General features: G+C 44.6%; 1 protein-coding gene across 21 annotated transcripts in view; it reads left to right on the top strand.

The window, feature by feature from the left end:
- Positions 1-11,446: 11,446 nt before the first annotated feature.
- Positions 11,447-16,814, top strand: part of PRRC2B (proline rich coiled-coil 2B) — a gene marked incomplete at its 3' end in the record, with an annotated part of 68,867 nt that continues 63,499 nt past the window's right edge. For 7 of the 21 annotated variants that reach the window (XM_083596824.1, XM_083596813.1, XM_083596821.1 and 4 more), the window contains exon 1: positions 11,451-11,735. Of the gene's footprint in view, positions 11,736-16,814 lie in introns of all 21 variants that reach the window. The other 14 variants (XM_083596820.1, XM_083596816.1, XM_083596808.1 and 11 more) reach the window with 4 other exon arrangements.

The raw sequence follows: 16,814 nt of genomic DNA, 5'->3' as shown, positions 1-16,814 counted from the left end.
AAGTAGTACTTTTTCAATACATCCTGAATCTTCTGACGCTTGTCTTCTTTTGATATCTGTTGGTTCAAGCGTTATGAGAGAGGGAGAAAAACTTCCCCTAGCTGCTTTCACTATGCCATGCATCATTTTATAAACTTCCATCAAGTCCCCAATTGCTTGCCTTTTCTCTAAACTAAAAAGTCCCGAAGGCTGCAAACTTTCTTCCTGGGAAAGTCCCTCCAGCCCCTTGATCATTTGGGATGGAGAGGTATTATAGTTAATGCGTTGGGGAGATGGTTGAAGATGGTTGAATGGGGTCAGAGAGAGGCGGGTAGTTCTCCCCTGGAATCCCTGCCTGAATCTTAGCCCCAGCTGCACAAAGCTTACCGGGTGCCGTTTTGTAAAGACACTCTGCACATGTTCAGAGGCACTCTCATCCTGCGCTAACCCTTTGCTTGTTGCAGAGCTGAGCTTTTGGCTTAGTGGCGGAGCCCTGTGCCAGTGTCCCTGCTGGAAAGGTCAGCCAAGCGCTTGGCTGTTACAGCACTCCTCCCTCCCTCCCATTTGTCTCTATCAATAAGAAGGGTATGAGGGTTTAAAGGAGCGGAGGGCGGGTGGGAAGACACCATCCAGCCTGCCCAGCATCTGCATCTTGTGATCCTGGAACTCAAGAGCCCCTCTGACTCAGCAAGTTATTAATAACGCACAGGCCCCCAGGCCTCCAGGCTTTTCCACTGCTGCAGTCTCCATGCCAGCGTCTCCTCTATCTCTCCTCTAGAGACTGCAGAATGCACCGTTTCGTGCTTTTTTTATTTATTAAAAAAAAAAAATCACCAGCAAGGTTAAAATCTTCTCTTCCTCTCCCCCTCCCCCCACGCTCTGTGCCATCAGGCTTTCCCCCATCCTCAGGGACAGGCCTGACAGTCGTTGTTTGTTTTTTGCTGCAAGCTTGAAAAAGCCGATCTGTGCCTGAGACTCTCCTGCCATCCCAAGGGACAGAGGTGTGCTTACGACAGTGCTGTGCCAGAATACATTTTTCTCTCCTGTGGTGCCATGAAAGTTATGTGTTCTGTTTGCATGACTAGGACATGCTGCAAAAAGCAGACCAATCTACATAGGATACTGATGCGATGCCACAGTCCCAGGCAGCAAGGTCAGTTTTTAAAAATCCTGTTTTATGCCATAATAGGGCTGTTAAGTCTGATCTGAGGCTGATCTTATTACATTCTAAGGTCCTGTCTCTGCTTCTCAGAAGCCACATTCACACCATACATTTAAAGCCCTGTGATACCTGTTTAAACAGTGACAGCTTACCCCAAATAATTCTAGGAGCTGTAGTTTGCTATGAGTGCCCCTTACAGAGGTACAATTCTAGAGTGGTTTAACCATGGGTAGGCCCGGGGGCTGGATCCGGCCCAATCGCCTTCTAAATCCGGCCCACAGACGGTCCGGGAATCAGCGTGTTTTTACATGAGTAGAATGTGCCCTTTTATTTCAAATGCACCTCTGGGTTATTTGTGGGGCCTGCCTGGTGTTTTTACATGAGTAGAATGTGTGCTTTTATTTAAGATGCATTCCTGGGTTATTTGTGGGGCATAGGAATTCATTCGTTATTTATTTATTTCAAAATATAGTCCGGCCCCCCATAAGGTCTGAGGGACAGTGGACCCGGCCTCTGGCTGAAAAAGTTTCCTGACCCCTGGAACTGTTTAACAATCAATCCCTCTTTCCAGCAAACCCTAATCATTGTAGATCTGGGAGAGGATTAAGGATTTCTTCACAACTCTAAGTGCTCTTGTACCTGCAGATATCTATATCTGTAGTTAAACAGGAGGTGCAGAGTGGTAGGCGATAACTCTGGACTTGACTCTGGCCTCAGATCATCTAAGGCAGCTTCCTGTTCTCCTAGCCCAGCCCAGGTCTTTTTTTTCTTCACACCTGGCTTGTGATGCCAGGTGCCAGTGAAGGACGCATATACATTATTGGCTTAAAACACAGCACAGTTGTTCCTCGCCCCATGTGTTTAAAGTTGTATGTTTACGTTGCAGTATGCACCATTAACTGATTTGTTTCCCTGTGCCTGCAACCCACCCAGAGCTCCTATTCAACACAACTGTCTTCTGAGTATATCGTAATGGATGTCTGAAACGTACACATCTTGGTTTCGCCGCGCAGTGCTCCTCAAGAAGCTGCATGATAAATACGGATTGTGGCCATAGCTGGCAACGTTTTCCTTTTTTAAAGGGAAATTCCCTTATTCCGAAGAGGATTCCTTGCAAGAAAAGGGAAAAGTTGACAGCTATGATTGTGGATAACATCATGGGTAACTGGCCTCAAACACCAGCTGTGGTGCATTTGCACTGGAGCCAGAATAAATTGTAATATGTACACAGTGGTCAAATTAGAAGGAAAGTTGTCAATAGTGGTCCTCATTTTTTGACTTCTGGCAGGATAATTGGATGACTCTCAAGGCTTTCTGTATGCTCTTTATCACATACTGCCATCCAGTGGTCAAAAATATATACGTATGCCATTAAAAAAAAATTCTTAAGCGGTCAAACTCACAGGATGTATAAAGTTAAAGGAAAAAAGAAATAGGGATTTGGTTTAAGGCTCCCCTTTACTCTTTTTATGAAATCTAGGTATAATCCTAGATGTTGCCAAATGTAAGTGTTTCTCCTTGTGGTACTGGGCATAGTGGTTAGAGATTTCCTCTAGGGCCCGGGATACCTGGGTTCAATGAGTATGTGACCTTGCGCTGGTCATCCTCTTTTAGCCTAACCTACCTCACAGGGTTGCTGTGAGTACACAACAGGGAGGGGAGAGAACTGTATCTGTTGTTTTGAGCTCCTGGGTAGAAGAGTTAGATATAAATGGTATCAACTAAATGATGATGATGATGATGATGATGATGATGATAATTAAAGAAAGAAATTTACTTTACTTGCCTTTATATTTGTATCTGCTCATTTACCTTTGTACTATTTCTTAAACTTTGATATGGGCGCAATTGTTTTTGTCTTATAAATGGACATTTTGTCCCATTTGAATGAAATTGGATGATTAAGGGTTTGGGGGTCACTTATGCTGGTTGGCCAGTAAACTATTTTAGTTTCATGCAGTGGCGTAGCGTGGGGGGTGCAGGGGGGGCTGGCCGCACCGGGCGCAACATCTGGGGTTAGGGCAAATCCATGGGTTAGGGGGCGCAAATCCACGGGTTAGGGGGCGCAAATTACTTGCCTTGCCCCGGGTGCTGACAACCCACGCTACGCCACTGGTTTCATGTTAATACAATCTAGGTTGTTTCCATCCTGAAGCACACTACATTTATAGCCTGCCTTTCCTCTCAGGAACTAAAGTTGCAGTACATGGCTTTCTCCCCACCTCCATTTCCTCTTCACATCAATACTAACTACACGCCCGCAAATGTAGGGTTCCCAGCCTTGGGCTTGCAGGATGCAGAGAGTGTGTGTGGTGCCATTTGCAGGGGAGAAGAAGAGGTAGGTGGAAAAGGGGGCTACTGAACTTTCCCCAGTGACTACAGGACATACAGGTATGCCACATTCTGAATTTTGAAAAATGGGTCTTGCTGTAATGAAATGTTGCAGTACAAAGGGCTGCTCTTCGTTGTCCCAGCCAGCCACACTCTCTTTTTTTATATAAAAATGAAGCGCACCAAGCCCCTCACAAATCTGGGCTGTAACCTCCAGGGCAGAAGATTCAGGATGGATTCATGTGGAGAGAAAGTGTGTTTTGTCCTCCTTATTTTGTTCAAAGAAGAGAATATTCATAAAACTAAGTTATATGAATGTGTTGCTTTAGCAGATGGGTTGAATATAAGCACTGAAGGGCAATGACTTGGGCAAAACTGTTGAAAACGCTTTGTGCATAACTAATCTTGAATGTAATCTGTTATCTGCCGCTAGGTTAACAGAGGATGGGCATGAAGTGAATTTTAGAAAGAATAAATGTGAAATTCTGAAAGGTGGGAAACTGTTCAGAAGGGAGAAATTCTGATTTTTGTATGTACAGAATGTGAAGGGTACTAATGTTGATGCTAATGGTAAGAATGAGGCCAATGTTGTTCATGCTGTTAAACCACATGACAACGGTGCTCATTGATAGACATTTTGGGCATGTAAGTTTTAAAACAGTTGCCAACATGCAGGAAGGAGGGAGCTGCGGCCCAAGATAGGAAAATAAGTGATAAGGGAGCACCTAGCTACTTTAAATTACTTCAAATCTCCAAATTACTTCTGCACCCTAGGGTTCTAAAGGAGCTTGTGGATGTAATCTTAGAGACTCTGTCTATAATATTTGAGGATTATTGGAGAACAGGTGACATCCCTGCAGAATTAAAGTGGGCAAATGTTGTTCCTGTCTTCAAAAAGAGGGAAAAAGAAGACACAAATAACTACCAACTTATTCAGCTTATCATCTGTATCTGGAAAGGTCCTAGAACAGATAATTCAATAGTTGGTCTGTGAACACTTAGAAAATAATGTTGCGATTACTAAGATCCAGCATGGTTTCTCAAAAACAAGTCATACCAGACGAATCTCATTACTGGGTGAGTTTGAAAAGGGTGGTTCGCTACCTTAAAGGTACCACAAAGTGTCATTTAAAGTGGTCAGCTCACAGCAATCCTGAACTGGTGTGTTACACTGATGTTGACTGAACTAGGGATTCCAAAGATTACAAATCTGCAGGTGGATGCGTGTTTATGCTTGACAATGGTCCCATTTCATGGGGCAGTTATAAACAGAACTGTATAGGTTTGCCTTCTACGGAGTCTGAATACCTGGCAGCCACAGAAGCCTTCGGAGAGATGGCCTGGCTCAACCAACTGATCAAAGACCTTGGGTTAGCGAGAAAGGGGCCTGTTAGCCTTATGGAAGGCAACCAGAGTTGCTGCAAGCTGTCCCAGAGTGAGAAGTTCAACACAAGGACAAAGCACATCGGGGGTGAAGTTCCATTACATACGTGAGGCCATCCAAGACGGACTTGTGGACTTGTCTAATTGCCATACCAAAGAGATGACTGCAGATATTCAGACCAAGCCTTTACCAAGAGACAAGTTTCCAGAACCTTAAAGTCAAGATGGGACTCTGCGTGGTTTAATATAAAAATGAATTTATATTGTGTTGCCTAAGAGGGTGTGTGGGGGATATTTAAAATGTTGGTTAGACTGCATTTTAAATATCCCACAAAAAATTCATGTGTTGCCAGATAAGCACATGAAAGGAGCTAAAGGCCACAGAGTTTACCTGTAAACTTGCTAGAGAGAACTCTGGGAGGGAAACTCCCCCTGTGCCCTGACCGGGGCGGGGGGCGGACGACATAGCTATACAGGCAAACCTTGGTTCTTGAAAGGCTTAGTTGATGAAAAAAGCAGCTCCTGGACACCAAAAACCCGGAAGTGTTCTGGTGTTTGAACGTTTTTCCAACGCAGCTTCCACTTGAGTGCAGGAAGGTCCTGCAGCCAATTGGAAGCCGTACCTTGGTTCTGGGAGTCGAATGGACTTCTGGAACGGATTAAGCTCAAGAACCAAGGTTCCACTGTATATTATCCTACCTGCCTGGGCACACACTCGCTCTTTCTTTCTCTTCCTCTCTCCACCATGCCAGTAATGTGAGGACATCTGTAGTCTGAATTCTAAGCTCAGACTCCATTTTAAAGCTAGACTTAAGTATATGTCTTTGTAACTGAATTATCATTTTAAGCCTGCTTGAACAAAGTTGCTGTATCTGTTACTCTTCAACAAGTATTCTGGGTGAATAAATGCTATTTTTACATTTTACAAGACTGTGTGATTGTTAATTTAATAATATAATAATAATTTATTATTTATACCCCGCCCATCTGGCTGGATTTCCCCAGCCACTCTGGGCGGCTTCCAACAAAATATTAAAATACAGTAGTCTGTCAAACGTTAAAAGCTTCCCTAAACAGGGCTGCCTTCAGATGTCTCCTAAAAGTCTGGTAGTTGTTGTTCTCTTTGACATCTGATGGGAGGGCGTTCCACAGGGCGAGTGCCACTACCGAGAAGGCCCTCTGCCTGGTTCCCTGTAACCTGGCTTCCCGCAGTGAGGGAACCGCCAGAAGGTCCTCGGTGCTGGACCTCAGTGTCCGGGCAGAACGATGGGGGTGGAGACGCTCCTTCAGATATAGTGGACCAAGGCCATTTAGGGCTTCAAAGGTCAGCACCAACACTTTGAATTGTGCTCGAAAACGTACTGGGAGCCAATGTAGGTCTTTCAAGACCAGTGTTATATGGTCTTGGCGGCTGCTCCTGGTCACCAGTCTAGCTGCTGCATTCTGGATTAGTTGTAGTTTCCAGGTCACCTTCAAAGGTAGCCCCCATAGAGCGCATTGCAGTAGTCCAAGCGAGAGATAACCAGAGCATGTACCACTCTGGCGAGACAGTCCGCAGGCAGATAGGGTCTCAGCCTGCATACCAGATGGAGCTGGTAAACAGCTGCCCTGGACACAGAATTGACCTGTGCCTCCATGGACAGCTGCAAGTCCAAAATGACTCCCAGGCTGCACACCTGGTCCTTCAGGGGCACAGTTACTGCATTCAGGACCAGAGAGTCCTCCACACCTGCCCACCTCCTGTCTCCCCAAAACAGTACTTTTGTTTTGTCAGGATTCAACCTCAATCTGTTAGCCGCCATCCATCCCCCAACCGCCTCCAGACACTCACACAGACATTCACTGCCTTCACTGGTTCTGATTTAAAAGAGAGGTAGAGCTGGGTATCATCCACATATTGATGAACACCCAGCCCAAACCCCCTGATGATCTCTTCCAGCGGCTGCATGTAGATGTTGAAAAGCATGGGGGAGAGGACAGAGCCCTGAGGCACCCCACAAGTGAGAGCCCAGGGTTCTGAACACTCATCCCCCACCACCACTTTCTGAACATGGCCCAGGAGGAGGGAGTAGAACCACTGAATGACAGTGCCCCCAGCTCCCAGCCCCTCAAGATGGTCCAGAAGGATGTTATGGTCAATGGTATCAAACGCCGCTGCTCCAGCAGAACTAGGAAACAGCTCTCACCTTTGTCCCTAGCCCGCCGGAGATCATTGACCAGTGCGACCAAGGCAGTTTCAGTCCCATGATGAGGTGTAAATCCTGACTGGAAGGGATCCAAATGGTCCGCTTCTTCCAGGCGTGCCTGGAGTTGTTCAGCAACCACTTTAAGGGGGAGTAAAGGAGGAAATACCAGGAAAATCTGGTCTGCCTTAAAACATCCAGGATTACTTAAACTAAAAGGCTAAAACTAGCTTATCTAAGCTTCCTTTTTAAGTTGCAAAAGGATGGCACTCTGCTGAACTCACAAATGTGAGGAAGGAAGGACAATATCTAATTTAAAATATCCTTTCCTATAGCATGTATTCACATTCCAACAGGCTCTGGGTGCTGATGGGAGTTGTAGTCCAAAAAATCTGGAATGTACCAGATTGCAGTAGGCTGATCAAGATCAGGGCTAGGCAGAAAATAGCTTGTGATCTACCTGATGTGAATGACTTATCAGTTCATTTCAGGTATGGGAGAACATACCATGCTCATTAATCTGAATGTATTACCTTCTTGTTTATTTTGAGATCTTTCTGCCCTATATGTTTGCAGAGAATAATTCTTGGTGCTTCCGTTCCCTGTCTTTGATATGTTTCCTTGGAGATACACAGGAGATCTCTAGAGAATGTCTTCTTGATAGGAATGGGTACGTGTAGGAGATGGTGTTAGAACAAGCCAGCTCCTGTCCCAAGGGAAGGAATAAGGGACTGTTTGTGTACACCATCTCTCTGTAATACAATAAAAAATAGAGAACATGGTGTAGTGGATAGTGTTTATGGGTAGACCATATTAAACAAAAACAAAACAACACATCACAATAATGAAAAAGAGAAAAAAAGAAAAAAAAGAAGAAAAAAAACCCAGAAAAATAAACACAATTAAAAAAACACAACAAACCTTCCCATAACTTATCTTTCATTCACTTGTTTCCTTAACCTCCTCACACCTCCCTTTTTTGTATTCTAGTTCGGTTAGCTATTTCAGCAAATCCTTTCCATCTTTTCCAATTTTTGTCCTTATCTTACTATAATGTAACTTTACTTTCCCTCTTTTCACCAATTAACAGTCTGTTTTTTCTTAATCCTTTATAACATTTCTGCTAAAACCACATAACTTCATTCCAACATCCTTCTAACATTCCTTAATTTTACAATGTTTCTGTAAATAAACTTTAAATTTCTTCCAATCTTCTTCCACCGACTCTTCTCCCTGGTCTCGGATTCTGCCGGTCATTTCCGCCAATTCCATGTGGTCCATCACCTTCATCTGCCATTCTTCCTGGGTGGGTAGATCTTGTGTCTTCCAGTACTTTGCAATAAGTATTCTTGCTGCTGTTGTGGCATACATAAAGAAAGTTCTATCCTTCTTTGGCACCAATTGGCCGACCATGCCCAGGAGAAAGGCCTCTGGTTTCTTCAGGAAGATATATTTAAATACCTTTTTCATTTCACTATAAATCATCTCCCAGAATGTCTTAATCCTTGGGCACGTCCACCAAAGGTGAAAGAATGTACCTTCAGTCTCTTTACATTTCCAACATTTATTATCCGGCAAGTGATAAATTTTTGCGAGCTTGACTGGTGTCATGTACCACCTGTAAATCATTTTCATTATATTCTCTCTTAAGGCATAACATGCTGTGAACTTCATACCTGTGGTCCATAACTGTTCCCAGTCAGCCATCATAATATTATGTCCAACATCTTGTGCCCATTTAATCATAACAGATTTCACCATTTCATCCTGAGTATTCCATTTCAACAGCAAGTTATACATTCTTGACAAGTTCTTAGTTTTGGGATCTAACAGTTCTGTTTCCAATTTTGATTTTTCCACCTGGAAGCCATTTTTTTCTTTTTGTAACCTTTAAAACTTTAATAAATATTATTTCAAAAAAAAAAGTGTTTATGGGTAGACTTGGGGTTAGTTCCCTGCTTTGCTGCGAAGATTTCTGGGCGTCCTTAAGAAAGTCATTTTACCTAGACCTGCTCAACCTTGCAAGGCTGTAGAGGGGATATGTTAAATAAGAGCTGTCAAGTAGTAAGTGCAGTAAAAGGGCACTGCATTACAAATGGGTTGTGACTCAATTAAAAGCACATTCTGCAATGAGGAAACTAAAATCTGACATTTGCTCAATGCAAACTGGATAGATATTGCAAATATTTGATCCTGTCATTCAGTCAGGCTCGGAGAGAGGTCCTTGCCCTGTGGCCAAGTGCAGGCTGGAAACATTTGCAAGTTCAGCCCAAAATGCTGCGTTAGACTGGCTTTCTGACTCAGCAAGGCTCTTTAAAAAGCAGAGCTGGGAACCAATGTGGTGTAGTGGATACAGTGTCAGAATAGGATCTGGGAGACCAGGGTTCAAATCCCCACTTGGCCATAAAGCTTACTGGGTGACCTTGGGCCAGTCCCTGTCACTGAAGCTAACCTACCTCACAGGGTAGTTGTGGGGATTAAACGAAAAAGGGGAGAACCATGTATACCACTTTGAGCTCCTTGGAAAAAAGGTGGGGTTTAAATGCAATATATAAAATAATGATAATGATAATAACTCTATTGTATCATATAACTGCCTTTGCTATGAGGATGGGCATTAGCTCAGTGAAACTGCATCTGATTTCCATGCAGAAGGTGCCAGGTTTAATTCTCAGTATCGGTATCTCCCGGTAGGGCTGGGAATGCCCCCTGCCTAAAGTCCTGGACAGCGGCTGCTTGTCTGTGGTTTTCAATCAGTGTGCCGTGGCACCCTGGGGTGACTTGAGGAACATTCAGGGGGCCTCCAGTGGGTCGTCCTTTCATTAACTTGCAGCCCGTATCTTCATGCATATATCCCTATCTCCCCATGTTTATCTCCCCAGGGGCAGAATGGGGGAATTCCTACTTACACATGTCCTGTAACGGAACCCCAGTGTAAGCGCCTCCCATAGGGGTGCCATAGAAAGAATGTGGTTGGTCAAGGGAGAAGTGGACAAAAAGGTTGAAAACCACAGGTGTAGATAATACTGAGCTACTTAGACCAATAGTCTGAGCTAGTATATAGCACTTTCTTATGTTCCTATGGTTGGGACGGTTCTGTTGCCTTACAGCTCTCTGCTAATCATGTGTATTTGGAAGACAGTCCTGTTGAACGCAATGGGTCTTGGTTCCAGGTAGGTAGGCTAAGGATTCAGCAGCCTTAGTTTTTAATGTAAATTAAGGGCTGCATCCAATGCTAGCTTTGCTCAGGAACAGACCCAATGCAAAAAATAAAATAAAAAAATGGACATGACTTACTTTCATCCATTAATTTCAGTGGGTTTATTCTGAGTAGAGTTTAGCTGAACACAATCTACTTTTTGTGACTGCATTTTTGTAAGTTTTTAAAGAATTGTTTTTAATTGATGGATTTTGCTTATACGTTACCTTTCTCCTAGTCAAAGACCAGAAGAGGCTCACAGCATAAATTAAAACAGATACAACTAAAACTAAAACACATTATAAACATAAACATTAAAAACATTTTTAATGTTGTATTTTAAATTATCGTAACCCACCCTGGGACTTTAGGGCAAAGGGCAAATAACAAAACAATTGTTGTAAACAAAATCTGCCCTTTCCTTACGGGGTATCCAAGAGCTCGTATAGAGTCCTTAAGTGGGTTCCCTATCGGTAGGAGAAAATAACAGGCCAACCAGAGAATATTGAGAAGCAAAGCAGGTAGTAAGCCTGATCTTTATTAAAGCTGTTGCAACAGGGTGCTCTCCTCACACGCAGGAGGACCCAGAACAAAGGTCTGCCCGCCCTTATATAGACATTTTAAATTGCCCGCCCTGCAGTCCAAGACCATCCCCAGAAACATCATACCTACATCACGGAAGGGGTGTAGCCCAAGACCACCCCACAGATGCATCATACCTACATTATAGAAAAGGTGGTCTACAGCAGAAATCTGAGTGCGTTGTTTATCTCCTGTCTGGCAGGTTACCTGTTAATGGTCACTTGATTGGATTACCTGGGGAGCCTGGCCAGTCTTTTGTTATGATAACTACTTAGTTCCTATTCATACACAGACATACCCTTAAGACAGGATTTGTGAAGGCTTTTCCATTTTCCTCCGACCTTGCAGAGAAATATTTGAGGTCAATTTGGGAGGGACAAAATGGTTTCAGGACTTTTTCTGTGGGGTTTCAGACATGTGGTTTATATATGCAGTTATGAACATTATATATATATATATATATGACCTTAAAATTCTTATAACACAACCAACCACTCTAAGTGCTTAATTTTGTTGGGATCAGGTCCATTCTTTCTGTCTTTCTCTTTTCCCCTCTCTGATCTGCTATCCCACCCATTTTTTCCCCTTTTATTTCTTTCTGTTCTTTTCCCTTCATCCCTCCTCAGCCAAAGCGCCCTGCTTTCCCCGGCGGGCCCGGCAGGCGCCGCTGTCCCGTTTCGCAGGCCTGGCCGCTGCGGGTTCAGCTGTTCACTCCAGCCCGGGGATTGACAGGCCTTTTCGCAGGAGGCGGAGGAGGCGGAGGCAACCATAGCAGACACTGAGAGGCAGTCGCGAGAAGCCTGGGAGGTCGCCGCCGCCTCTGCCTTGCAATCCGCAGCCATCCTGACCCCCGAGCCCCCGAGCTCCCCCGCCAGCCGGCTCCCCAGGCACATTTGGCTCCCTACAACCACAACAGGTGGGTATTGGGGGGCTCAGGATGCAGTTCGGGGGCTTTTCTGTGGGGCGAGGTGGGAGGCCGGGCAGTTATAAAATGGAGACTGAGGAAGGAAAGCGAAGGAGTGAAGTAGGCCAGGTTTTCCCCCACCTCAGGGGCGGAGGGGAATGTTTTTTACCATCCCCCCAACAATCCCATTAGCTCTCCCCACCTACCCCCCCTTTTTGGCCCTTAAAGGGGTCGCAGGCCCCCCCTTCCATATTTGACTTATTTCAGACTCTGCTGACCCCATTTTGTTTGTTTTTGTTTTGCAAATGCAAAGCAGACCTCCATCCAGTTTTGATGCCTCCATGCAAAAGGAAAAAAAATTCCAGAGCAACACCCAAATATGCATTTGGTTTAAGTCATTTTAGGGGTTATGAAATTATTGTTAGGTGCTCCTTGCTATTGCTGTTGCTATTAATTTGTGGTGGAGAGAGGGAATTGGAAGGTTTTGCAAGGGAGAATTGATGAAAGGGCGTTGGTTCCCCACCCCCCTCTGAAGTTTCAATAACAAACCGTGCAATTGTAATGATCGTTATTACTGCAAAATTGTGCGATGCTGATTTCAGGGATGGAGAATGGAGGTTTGTCCTTGGTTTTGGAGAAGATGTGGGCCAGTTAACACCCACCTCTTTCTATTCTCTGCCCCCCCCCCCCTCCGCCGCTTCAAAACCAAAACATAAATGAGAGTGACTGAATATATTTCGGGTGCGCTGGATTGGGAGAGTCTTGACTTTTAATTAGTGTGTTGCCTTTCAGCGTTGCCATTTTGCCCAGGCTTCTGTTTTGCTTTTAAATCCATCTCTGCCTTCCATTGTTTTGGCCGTGCGTTGTGGTTGTGGAAGGCCTGGATATGTATATCTACGTGTGTGTGTGTGTGTGTGTGTGTGTCCCCTGTGACTGAAACTGCAAAACTGTTTCTTACCTTAGATATCGGTCTCTGACATGCCATACATGTAAAACGTGTGTGTGTGTGTATGTGCATCTTTTAAAATAGCAACCGACATCACTCTTCCATTACGACACACCTGATTGTATACAGAAATTGGCATTTTTGGCGGGGGAGGGCACACTTTAAATAAGGTAATAAGAATTTTATTTTTATTATTTCAAATGCAGAAAGATGAGGATTCTTTAATTTTTTTAAAAAAAGAAAGAATTTTGAATCTCAACGGAATTTCAGAAGTTTGGGTCTGATCTTTTTCATTGGTTGTGTTGTGATCCTGTTGCGGCTTCTTATGGGGGGCGGGCAGGATCCTGGCCCAGAGACTAAAAGTGGAGGAGAGGAAATGAAGAAAAGTCTTGCTTTGAGAAATGAGTGACATTAAGTGCGTGTGTGGCGTGGTGTAATGAATGTTGGAAGTATATTGTTGGGTGATGTTACCCTCTACTGTGAGACTGGTGCGTGTGAATGGCTGTTAGTTTTTCTGATGTGGTCAGTCTCCCCCCCCCCCCTGCCCTTTTGTAGATCAAATTAGAATTTTAAATCTGTTCTTTAAGAACTGTGCATTTAATGGGTTTGTAGGGAGAACACGCCCCTCTTTCCTGTGTCTTTTTGGGGCGACAAATCATGGTTTTCATTCCCAAAGTTGTACAGCTTCCCAGCTGTGAAATGGTGATGATGAAACGAGAACATTTGGGAAGTTGGATCTGTCTATGCCTTCAAGATGGTCACTGTGTGTCGCATCCAAAATTCTACTGTCAATGGCTGTCGCTGTAATACAAAATGAGGATTGTGACAATCGAATTTTTTTTATTGTCGTCTTTGATCAGTACCTCTTTAAGCTTTTTTGGGGGGGGCATGATGAAAGGCACAAAAGGTGGTGCTACTTTTTTCTCAGGATGATGGCCTGTGTTTAAGAGTGCTTCTTATTTTCTTGAGCTGGCTTCTAGCAGGTAGAATTGCTGGGGTGTTTTTTTGGTGGAATGTTACATTAGATCTCTTCTCCAGTGCTGAGCAGTCACAGGCAGTCATTGATTTCTGTTAGCACCTAGCTTTCACACATTTTTCCAAAGTCAAGCATTTAAAGATCCAGAGCCACAGGTAAAATTGAGACGGGTGGGCTATGAAACTGTATATAAATATCAATAAACTCTGCTTGCCTTTTGCAGATACAGATACATGTTCTTTTACTGGTTAAAGCTTGAAAGTTCCTCTCCCCCCTGCCCCCACCCTAGCCTAGTATTTGGGTTATATTCCCCATGGAGAGAGAGAGAGAGAGAGAGGGAGATGAAAGCCTCTCTTTTGGACTTTTTCTTGTAATCACGATGCCTTGGACCACAAGCGTGCTAAATGTTTGATTTTTGGGAAGGAGTGGAAGGAGCTTAGCCTATGTGGGGTACACTTCATTCCTCCCCCCTCTGCTTTTTGCAATAGAAGGGTTATCAGTATCCCAGTTCTGAAATTGGTTGGTAATTGGGAAGGTGTCCTTGAACAGTCCACATCTGCCTTGTGACCATTCCTGGTCCATGTTATGGTCTGTCTGGAAATGGCTCCTCCTATGTGTGTTGGGGTTGAAGATAGTGGACTTGTTTGGGCATCACCCTAAATCTGTGCCTCTCTCTATGTCATTATGCTCCAACTCCCATTAATCCACATGGCCAGTGGTCAAAGATGATGGAATGAGAACTGTAGTCCAATGATAGCTGGAGGGCCTCAGGTGTTCTTCACACTGGTGCTAAGCCATACTTGTCCCTGGGTAAGGTGGGTGAGGCTGCTCACCTGTCAATCACATTGACTTCAGGTGACTTCAGGGCTTGCCAATAGTGTTTAGTGCTTTGAAGTGCTGCCGATCAAAAGATTGTTGATGCTTCAAAGCGCTAAGGAGGGCTCATTATAAGCCCCTTCAAGGATTGACCAGTTATGGAATTTTCCATGGGAAGCATAACAGCACAGCCAGACCCAGGAAGCTTTAAGTCAGTTCCTATCCGTTGCTAGCACTAACTTCAAGCCCTGCTTTCTATTGGGTCCAGCTGTGCTGAGGAGCTCCCCATGGGATACTCAGGAATATATCTGATCCCAGGTGACCTGCTCTTGCCACTGATCAGCTGATTGACAGGGAGTGCAAGCCTCCCTTGTCATTGCACTTTAAGGCTCCTGATCATACAATGGCAGCTGCATCTTCACCTACCCCATACCTTATGTCACGGATGATGTGAGAGGTGGGGCGAGTGGGTGTGATTTGGGAAACAGCCTCATGGGCCAAATTGGGAGCCATGCTGAGCCTTATTAGCTTATATATCTGAGTTTCTAACACTGGATCTGTTGCTCCAAAACAGAGGGAAATATTAAAGTAGACCAGTTAAGACCAGAAATGTGAAGTCCTGGGGTGGTGATGGAATGGTATGGGGGGAAATTTCTTTGTTTCCCCCCTCCCTAAACCTAGGGTTATATCCAGTGTAGTGCTACATGAGGAATTTGTTTGAACAGCAGAGTATTCTCCTCACTCCCCAAAACCAGCCTTAGGGGTTCCCCCAACCTTCTGGAGCAGAATTGGTGCACGTGCAAAAGGAAAAGAGGATGGAAAGTCCCATTGCACAAGCAGAAATCATAAGAATGTAAGATGAGCCCTCAGGGTTAGGCCAATGGCCTATCTAGTCCAGCATCCTGTTATCACAGTGGCCAACCAGAGGCCTGTGGGAAACCTTCAAGCAGGACCCGAGCACAAGCCTTCTCCCCTCCTGCGTTTTCCAGCAACTGGTATTACAGCCTCCAGCTGTGGAGGCAGAGCACACCTATAATGGCTAGTAGGCAAATCCTTGCACTGGTGGGACATTTGATTTGAATACTGCCCTTAAAATTTATAGATGAGCATTATTTTTTGGGGGGGCAGAGGATGAGTCTATTGAGGGCTATTATTCATGATAGCCAAATGGAACTTCCATGCTCAGCACAGTATACCTCTCCCATGCCAGGTACGGTCGACAGACCGTTCGTGAGAGTGCAGGCTCTCCATGTTTCTTGTATCGTCTGCTTTTGGTTTGAAATAGTATAAAATTTTGGCCTGCTTTTTTCTTGGGGGCGTTTCTGCAGCTTGTGTAAGAGAAATTCCTAGTTCTTTATAACTGTGAGTACCATCCCCAGACTAGATTTGGGTTACTTTGTCCCTCCGTATATTTGAGGGCTTTGTTTGAAGGAAACTCTGAGTGTTGTAATTAGCCTCAAATAGCTTTAGATAACTTTGAGGAGTTTTGGATGGTTTCAGCGGGATTTCAAAGGGGCTTTCGAAGAGCCTCAAAGGAAGGGAGGATGTTTAGAATGCCATCCAGTGACTCCCGGAGTCCTTATCTGTGGCTGAGGTATAAGCTTGTTTTCTGGGAGTGTGTCTTGTATTATTTTTTAAAAGCTCCTACTCCCTCTGCTGAGGCTCACAGGAGACTTGCTTCAGGCACCATCTTCTTTCTCTTCTGTATACCTTTCAATATCAGGTGTTGTTGACAAACTGTATAAAGGCTGTTGCCTTTAGGCTCAGGTTTGGGCTTCTCAGGTGTATCTGGATGGCTGCTGTTGAATTCTGACTGCTGAATTTGCTGCACTGATGCAGCAGGAAAACATTTTATAAGCCTGTGACCCTCTGGCCTTTCCAGGTACCTAGGAAACTGCCTTATACAGAGTCAGACCATTGACCCATCTAGCTAAGCAGACTTGGCGGGAACTCTCCAGGATTTCAGGAAAAGGAACTTTCCCAGCCCTTCCTGGAATAGTTGCCATTGGTGATTGAACATGGGACTTTCTGCATGCAAAGCAGATGCTCCCCCACTAAGCTACAACCCCTTCATAGGGTTTTCTGATAAATCTTGGGAGGTTTCCCTGCTGCTCCTGCCTCTTGCCTAGGCCCTAGCTAGGATCAAGAATGGGGAAACTATGGAATTTTCTGCCGCAAGATTTGGTGGCCACCAGCTTCAGGAACATAAGGAGAGCCCTCCTAAATCAGACCAAAGGCCTATCTAGTCCAGCATCCTCTTTTCCATAGCAGCCGAATGAAAGCCCCAGTGGGAAGCCTACAAGCTGGACATAAGAACAATGCCCTTTTCTTGCAGGTGTTGCCCAGTGACTGC

Source organism: Podarcis filfolensis (assembly GCF_964270895.1).
Source record: "Podarcis filfolensis genome assembly, chromosome: Z".
Classification (NCBI taxonomy): Eukaryota; Metazoa; Chordata; class Lepidosauria; order Squamata; family Lacertidae; genus Podarcis; species Podarcis filfolensis.
This window is presented reverse-complemented; position numbering and strand designations above follow the sequence as displayed.